The sequence below is a fragment of the Trachypithecus francoisi genome, unplaced genomic scaffold (genome assembly GCF_009764315.1).
Source record: "Trachypithecus francoisi isolate TF-2019V2 unplaced genomic scaffold, Tfra_2.0 Lachesis_group5, whole genome shotgun sequence".
Classification (NCBI taxonomy): domain Eukaryota; kingdom Metazoa; phylum Chordata; class Mammalia; order Primates; family Cercopithecidae; genus Trachypithecus; species Trachypithecus francoisi.
This window is the reverse complement of record NW_022681470.1, coordinates 8,474,537-8,482,121: the sequence shown is the minus strand read 5'-3', so window position 1 is coordinate 8,482,121 and position 7,585 is coordinate 8,474,537. Positions and strand designations below refer to the sequence as shown.

The 7,585-nt window shown below is 46.7% G+C and overlaps 1 pseudogene; it reads left to right on the top strand.

Annotated features, from left to right (window-relative positions):
• The first annotated feature begins 1,797 nt into the window (after positions 1 to 1,797).
• LOC117076286 lies at positions 1,798 to 5,117 on the top strand (annotated as a pseudogene).
• Positions 5,118 to 7,585: the final 2,468 nt, after the last annotated feature.

Below are 7,585 nucleotides of genomic sequence, written 5' to 3'. Positions count from 1 at the left end.
CAGTCTCCATGGGCCCTGAGACAGCCTTCAGGATGGAAACCAGCTATGAAGATGGTGGGGGAGAAAGATGTCATGCTGGCTGAGTGCCTTGGGGGGCCATCCAGGGGCAGCACGGAGCCCACCTCCAGAGCTCCTTTATAGGAGAAAGGAAAAGCTCTTTCTCTCTCTTCTCTGTGGTGCTGTTATTCTGGGTTTTCTGCTGTGTGTAGGCAAAACTAATCCTAACCAAGATACCAGCTTTTCATTGAATCAGTGTGTGAACTTGAACCAGATAATTTTTTCCCTGGGACTTATTCATTCTACACAAGAGGCAGGGGTGCGGTGCTCTGCATAATTCTGAAGATCCGGAGTTTTTTCCCAGCCCACGTCCATGTTCACTTCTAATTGTTACAGTGCCTACATTACCATTGAGGGGACTATCCACTCCCTGCAATTCCATATGGTTAAGTGAGGCTGACACCACTTTCTGGCTGCAGGGGACAGGACAGGTGGGAACAGATATTGGAGGAACCACCGGTGTCTTGAGCGTGTGCTGTGCAGGGGGTCTCCTGTGTTTGCACTGTCTGCACCCCACGTGGGCCCTGTGTGTGTGAGCACTGACATAGGCTCAGCTGCTCAGGAAAGGGTCCACCTGTGTCTTCCCCAGGAAGACAGTCCCGACCTTGAATCACCATCCTGCCTGACCATCTCCTGTGGCAAACTGTTACTTCTCAGCATCCACACACACACATACACACACACACACACACCCTGACATCACAGATAGAGACCATGGGGGTGGGGTAAGAGAAGTGTCAGTGGGAAGAGGAGATCTATAGGCTGCACACAGGAATTTAGGCTTGAGCTAAGTATGAGGTTTTCCCAGGGCCGTCCCTTGGAGGACAGGGTGGGAGGAGAGACTGGGCCTCTACGTGTTCTGCTCACCTGCCTCCCTCTGCACCATCTCATCCATTCTGGGTAGCTGGATGGATCATTACTCCAGTGATTTCTATCAGCCCCCACAGTTGCCCCCTCTCAAGGTGCTGGGGCCTATCTGCAGCTCAACATGCTTGGCCCGGGCCTGCAGCATTGTGTCCACCTACTCCTGGCCCAGCTAGAGCACCCAGAGCCCACTGAGGCAGAGTCTGAGGGTGAGGAGGCCTGGAGGTGGGTGCAGGTGAGTATGTAGGGAGGGGATAGGGCTGGACCACAGAGAGCAGAGCTGCCAGAAACTGGAGAGGGGACACAGCAGTGATAAACTCAGCCCAATTATGTGGTAGACTGCAGTCTAAGAAGATGTCCTGGGAGTGGGACATTGACTGGGCTTCTCTGAAAGGCAGAGGGAAGGTTTTGTCATTGGAAGGCACGTGGAATGTCAATCATGTTGATGTTTACTCTGAAGTGGGGAAGGGAGCAGCCCGACCCCTGAGACCTGGCTGGACATCACTGTTGAGGTTTCAGCCAGATTTCTCAGCAGGATGTTGTCCACACCTTCTGTACATCCTGGGGTTCCCTTAGCTGAGTCCCCTCCCTGATCAGAAGACTGCAAATGACCCTGTGGGCTACTGTCTACACACCCCCCTACCCCATGACCCTCCATAGATGTACAGAATTTCACCAACCCTGCCTCCCTATAGCCCCTGTGGAAGGCCTGGGCGCAGCCAGGGTCCCACCTTGGAATAGACAGATGTAGATTCAGACCCAGCTCCTCCTCCTTACCACTTATGTGACTCTGGGCAAAGCCACTGTGCCTCTCAGTGTCTCCCCAAGCCTCCTCTCCTGCACAATGGAAATCATCCTGGCATCAACTCCCTAGGGATGTCATCAGGCATGTGTGAGACAACAGGAAACCTGTGGGCTGGTATCGCATGTAGGTAATGGACAAATCAGACATGAAATGCATGAATGGATGGTAGGAATTATCATGGAACACAACTAAAAAGAGGCCTGGGTTCCTGCCATGTGATCTTTGAAATGTCCCATTCCTCCTGGCCTCATTTTCCTGTGTGTACTATTAGAGGGCTGAAATTGAATAAATTCTGATTTGTCATCCTCATAAAAGCTTGCAATGGTTAAATGTGCATTTAGATTCAGACCCAAGTGCCACATCTCAGCCTATGTGGTCGGAGCCACCTCAATGGCTCCAAGAGGTTCCCCCACTTCCTGGTGGACACATCCTTGTGTCATGTCCTCCCCTGGAGTGTGGACTGACTTAGTGACTCACTTCTAACCAATAGAGTATGGCAGAAGGGATGAGATGTCACTTCCACGATTCAGTTATAAAACGACTGTGACTAGTATCTTGCTGTTTCCCTTCTCTGTTCTCCTTTCCTTTCTCTGTGTTGTCCTCTCTCTGTCTCTCCCTCTCTCAGATCCCTGACTCTGGGGAATCAGCTGCTGTGTTATGAGCTGCCCTATGGAGAGGTTCATGTGTCCTAGGATATAGGGAGGGCAACGGACAGAGGGGAGCTCAAGCCACCAGTCCTAACTGAATCCTTCCAGTAACCGTATGAGTGAGTTTAGCATTGGATCCAGCCCCACTTGAGCCTCAGTTGAGACCACAGCCCCAGCCTCCTGAGAGATATCATGGCAGAAGCACCCAGATACGTCCTGCTGGATTCCTGGGCCCCGAAAAAGGAAGATCTACATGTTCGTTGTAAGCCTCTAAGATTGGGGTAATGCTTTCATACAGCTGTAGATCACTAACACAGGGACATCCAGAATCCACCCCTGCCTTTACCCTCCCTCCCCTCCTCTACTCACAAGCCCTCTCCAGCCACACTGGCCTTCTTTCTGCCTCCTCTCTGGCCAAACTCACTTTTTTCTGGACTTTTTGGCCATTGATCCTTCCCATGGCATACTGGTCTCAGTCTTTTGCAGGGGTAGTCCCAATTATCCTTCTCAGCATAAATGTCACCTCAGTGAGGTCTTTTCAGACCCATCTCCCACCCTTGAAGTGATCTTCATCTCCCCTTCATAGAACTGTGCTTTATTTCAATTTTATGCTCGCACTTTTCTTCTGTTTTAATGGTCTGTCCCTCCTCCTCCCCTCCAGATTGTGAGCTCCTGGAGGACAAGGGTCATGCGATTCATTCACTCAGAGACCCTGACCATACTTAGCCCTGGAACAAGATAAGTGCTTGGTACCTAGTTACTGAATGAGTAAATGAGAGGATCTCAAGGCCCTTGCCCCAACTTTCCTCCATCTGACCAGCTCACACTGTGGAGATGAAAGCTCACAACAGGAAGTGAAGTCTGGTTGGTGGCAAGAAAATGGCCAGAATGACCTGTGGGTGGCTCCTACCTGGCTCCAGTTGCTCCAGCAGAGCACTGTGGGCACTGCCTCCCTGGAGGCCCGTGCTAAGCCTGCACCCAAGGGAGGACAACCATGAGCAAAACACCTTTGTTGACTGACTTCAAGGCATCAGCTCTCTCAGGTCCTAGCAGGGCAAAGGAGCAACACCCATGAGATCCAGAGTCACTGATGGGAGCCTTAAAACATTTTCTTGTCCCTTTACCGCCAGCACTGGTACTGGGGTCCAGTTCACTCATGAGGCCACATCACTACAGTCAGGTCAATGACTCTGCCTCAGCTTCCAAATGAAGCTCTCGAGTCTTGAACAGGTGGTCTGTCTTTGTTCAAGGATGACACATACAGTGCTCCGCCACATCCTTCTGTACCCCAAGTCTCAGTCCTCCAAGCTCCCACACCTGTCTCTCCTGCCAGCCCTTTAGACCTGATTATCTGCCCACAGCATCTCCCAGCCCGGACCTACCACTGCACTCCAGCCTGGGCGACCAGGTATTTTCCAGAATCAACCTCCTGCTTTGCCTTCTCTGTTTTCTTAGTCTCCATGATTGTCCTAATGTGTGTTACTTTACTCTAAGTCTCAGGGAACACCTCTGATACTGCTTTTTTTTTTTTTTTTTTTTTGAGACGGAGTCTTGCTCTGTTGCCCAGGCTGGAGTGCAGTGGCATGATCTTGGCTCACTGCAACCTCTCCCTCCCAGGTTCCAGTAACTCTCCTGCCTCAGCCTCCCGAGTAGCTGGGATTACAGGCATGTGCCACCATGTCCAGCTAGTTTTTGTATTATTTATAGAAACGGGGTTTCACCATATTGGCCAGGCTGGTCTTGAACTACTGACCTCAGGTGATCCACTGCCTCGGCCTCACAAAGTGCTAGGATTACAGGTGTGAGCCACCGCACCCAGCCTGAAAACGCTTTTGGTAGCTCATTGGCTCTCCCTTTTCTGGCCAATCTGCCATCATCTGCTCTTGGTTCTGTGCACAGCCTTGACTGCAGTCACCTGCAACTCTGGGTAAGAAACCTTCCCAGCATGCTAACTCTGCCACACTAACCAAGGTAGCCCCTGTACACTCCATCATCCCCACACGGGATAGGATTTTAGATGTCTACAAATGTGTAGGGAAGAAAAGGGGTCTCATCCTATCTTAGCTAGAGAATGATTATGAATTCCTGACAAATTGGTTTGAAAATGTGGTTTTACTCTTCCTAAGGTGGCACTCAGCAAGGAGAAGGCCATGTTCAGTCGAATGCCAGGATCACGAAGCCCAAGAGCAAGAAGCCAGACAAGTTCAAAGTCTGATATTTCCCAGGCTCTTCTGGAGCTGGAGATGAACTCGGACCTCAAGGCTCAGTTCAGGGAGCTGAATATTACAGCAGCCAAGGAAATTGAAGATGATGGTGGTGGGAGAGCTATCATAATCTTTGTTCCCATTGCTCACCGGAAATCTTTCCAGAAAATCCAAGTCTGGCTAGTAGGTGAATTGGAGAAAAAGTTTAGGGGGAAGCATGTTGTCTTTATTGCTCAGAGGATAACTCTGCCTAAGCCAACCCGAAAAGCCCTACAAAAAATAAGCAAAAGCATCCCAGGTGCTGTACCCTGAAAGTCACGCATGACTCAATCCCCGAGGACTTGGTCTTCCCAAGTGAAATTGTGGACAAGAGAATCCATGTGAAACTGGATGGCAGCATCTCATAAAGGCTCATTTGGACAAAGCACAGCAAACAATGTGGAACACAACGTTAAAACTTTTTCTGGTGTCTATATGAAGCTCACAGGCAAGGATATAAATTTTGAATTCCCAGTTTCAATTATAAACAAAAATGACTAAATAAAGTATATTCACATTTAAAGAAAAAAAAAAGTGGCTTATCCTGCTTGGTGGAATGAGAAAAGTTGACAGCACAAAATAGAATCTGCAAAATTCTGATAGAAACGACAAAGAATCATTTCAACAATATGACCAGATAGATGCTTGTCTTTTATGTGTGTGACTATCATTTAAAATATGGAATTTAAGGTAAAGCTAATTGTTTTTTCAGGAAGGCTGGAATAAGGACATTCTGTTATTTGTTTACCTTTTTTTTTTTTTTTTTTTTTGAGATGGAGTCTTGCTCTTGTTGCCCAGGCTGGGGTGCAGTGGCGCAACCTCAGCTCCCTGCATCCTCTGCCTGCTAGGTTCACGTGATTCTCCTGCCTCAGGCTCTCGCATAGCGGGGATTACAGGAATGCACCACCACATCTAGCTAATTTTTGTATTTTTAGGAGAGACGGGGTTTCACCATGTGGACCAGGCTGACCTCGAACTCCTGACCTCAGGTGATCCGCCTGCCTCAGTCTCCCAAAGTGCTGGGTTTACAAGCGTGAGCCACCACGCCCAGCCTTGTTTGCTTTTTAAAATGCTTTCTAACCTGAAAAGAACCTTAGAAAGCAAATGGTCAAATCCTCACCTTTCGCAGGTGAGGCAGCTAAGGCGCAAAGGAAGGTTGTGTCTTACCTAATGGCACCAATCCCTTCACCTGTCTTGCAAAATGGACATTCTCTTATTCCTCTTGCTGTCTTCAGATTCCAAGCTAGTGCTTTTTATATGCAGTGGTAGGTACTCAATTAATCTAATTTAGAAGAACTGAACTTTATTTAACACTGTTAACAACGTCTTGAGATTTTCTTACTACTCGTTGTAGGTTCACCTTTGTTTCTGGTGAACCATGGCAAGATAAAATTTCTTGAGCACAGTAATTTGAAATAAACAAGGCTCTTTTCCTGACACTGAGCAGAGAGGAATTATGCTGACAATTCTGATTAGCTTTCTGTATCCTCTCTGAGAAACAGCACTCTAAAACCATCTTAGCTGGGCTCAGAACGGCCCAGACTGTAATATTATTTACCAGTTAATTGGAGGCAGGAAGCCAGCTCTGCTGCCCCTCACACACAGTAGCAGAGACTTGAGAAGACCTTTATCCATCGCCAGAATGGCTGAACCCAGGCGCTCTCTACGGCTCTTTCCTCTTGGTCAGCTCCAAGTATGAGATTTATGAACATTGAAGAGGTTCCTAGTGCTGTTAAAAGGTACGTGTTTCAGCATATTAGTTTCTACGGAACTAAAGCTTAATGACAGGACTTTTACAAAACAATTTACAAAACAATAATTATATGGACAAAAAAACCCACACTGATATGACTGTATCTTAATGGTGGTGTTTTTGTTAAACAATTTTAAAGTAAGATGGTCTCAGACAAATATGTTTTTCTGAAAAATGAGCATGCTGGTGAATTTTACCTTTTCTCTGATGATGCTCTAAAGATCTGGTCTTCTGGAAGAACAGAAATAAAAGATATTGACAAATCACCAAAAGGATTGTATGATAATTGTGAAAATTGCTATTATCCAGTTTTGCTAGAGTCTCTTTAAAAATGGAGTTAATTGTGGACTTTCACAGTTTCTAATTCTTGGGTTTAAAACTGAGAAGATTGTGTTCTTTTTTAGCTGTGTGCCTTGTGAAAGTACTGTTTATTGCGTGACATATGAAAAAACAGCTGTATTTGGAAAATTAGGATCATATCTCAAAAGGCAAAGAAATAAGTATCTTTCTTAACCAAAGTTATTTGCATCACCAAATGCAGAAAATAATTCGAGTCTTGGCTCTCCATAAAATGGTAGAAAACTAGAACCATTCTAGACCATAGATGCCTTCAACCATTAGGGCTTAATTCTATCCTCAGCCCCAGGTCGGGCTGATAGATTTTTTGTTTTTGTTTTTTCTTTTGTCTTATAAAGTTAAAAATAAAATTGGCTTGCAATTTACAATTAAACTTTTATGATTATATTTCGTGGGTGAGGGGCACATCTGTGAGTTTTCTTGGTAGTAATTTTAGGATTTTTCTCTAAGGGGCACATGTTATACAAAAGCTAGTGGTGGGCAGCTCATGCTGCTTTGTATCTTGTCAAGCCTTGCAGTCACTAATTCATCTAACACTAAGTTTCTATTCCTCAATCAAAAATATAAGCATCAGGTCAGACATAATGGCTCATGCTTGAAATCCCAGCACTATGGGAGGCTGAGTGCTTGAGTCCAGGAGTTCAAGATCAGCCTGCGCAACACAGCAAGACCCCCTTCTCTTATTATATTATAAATATAAAAATATTTTTTTTTTTTTTTTTTGAGACGGAGTCTCGCTCTGTCGCCCAGGCTGGAGTGCAGTGGCCGGATCTCAGCTCACTGCAAGCTCCGCCTCCCGGGTTTTTTATGCCATTCTCTCGCCTCAGCCTCCCGAGTAGCTGGGACTACAGGCGCCCGC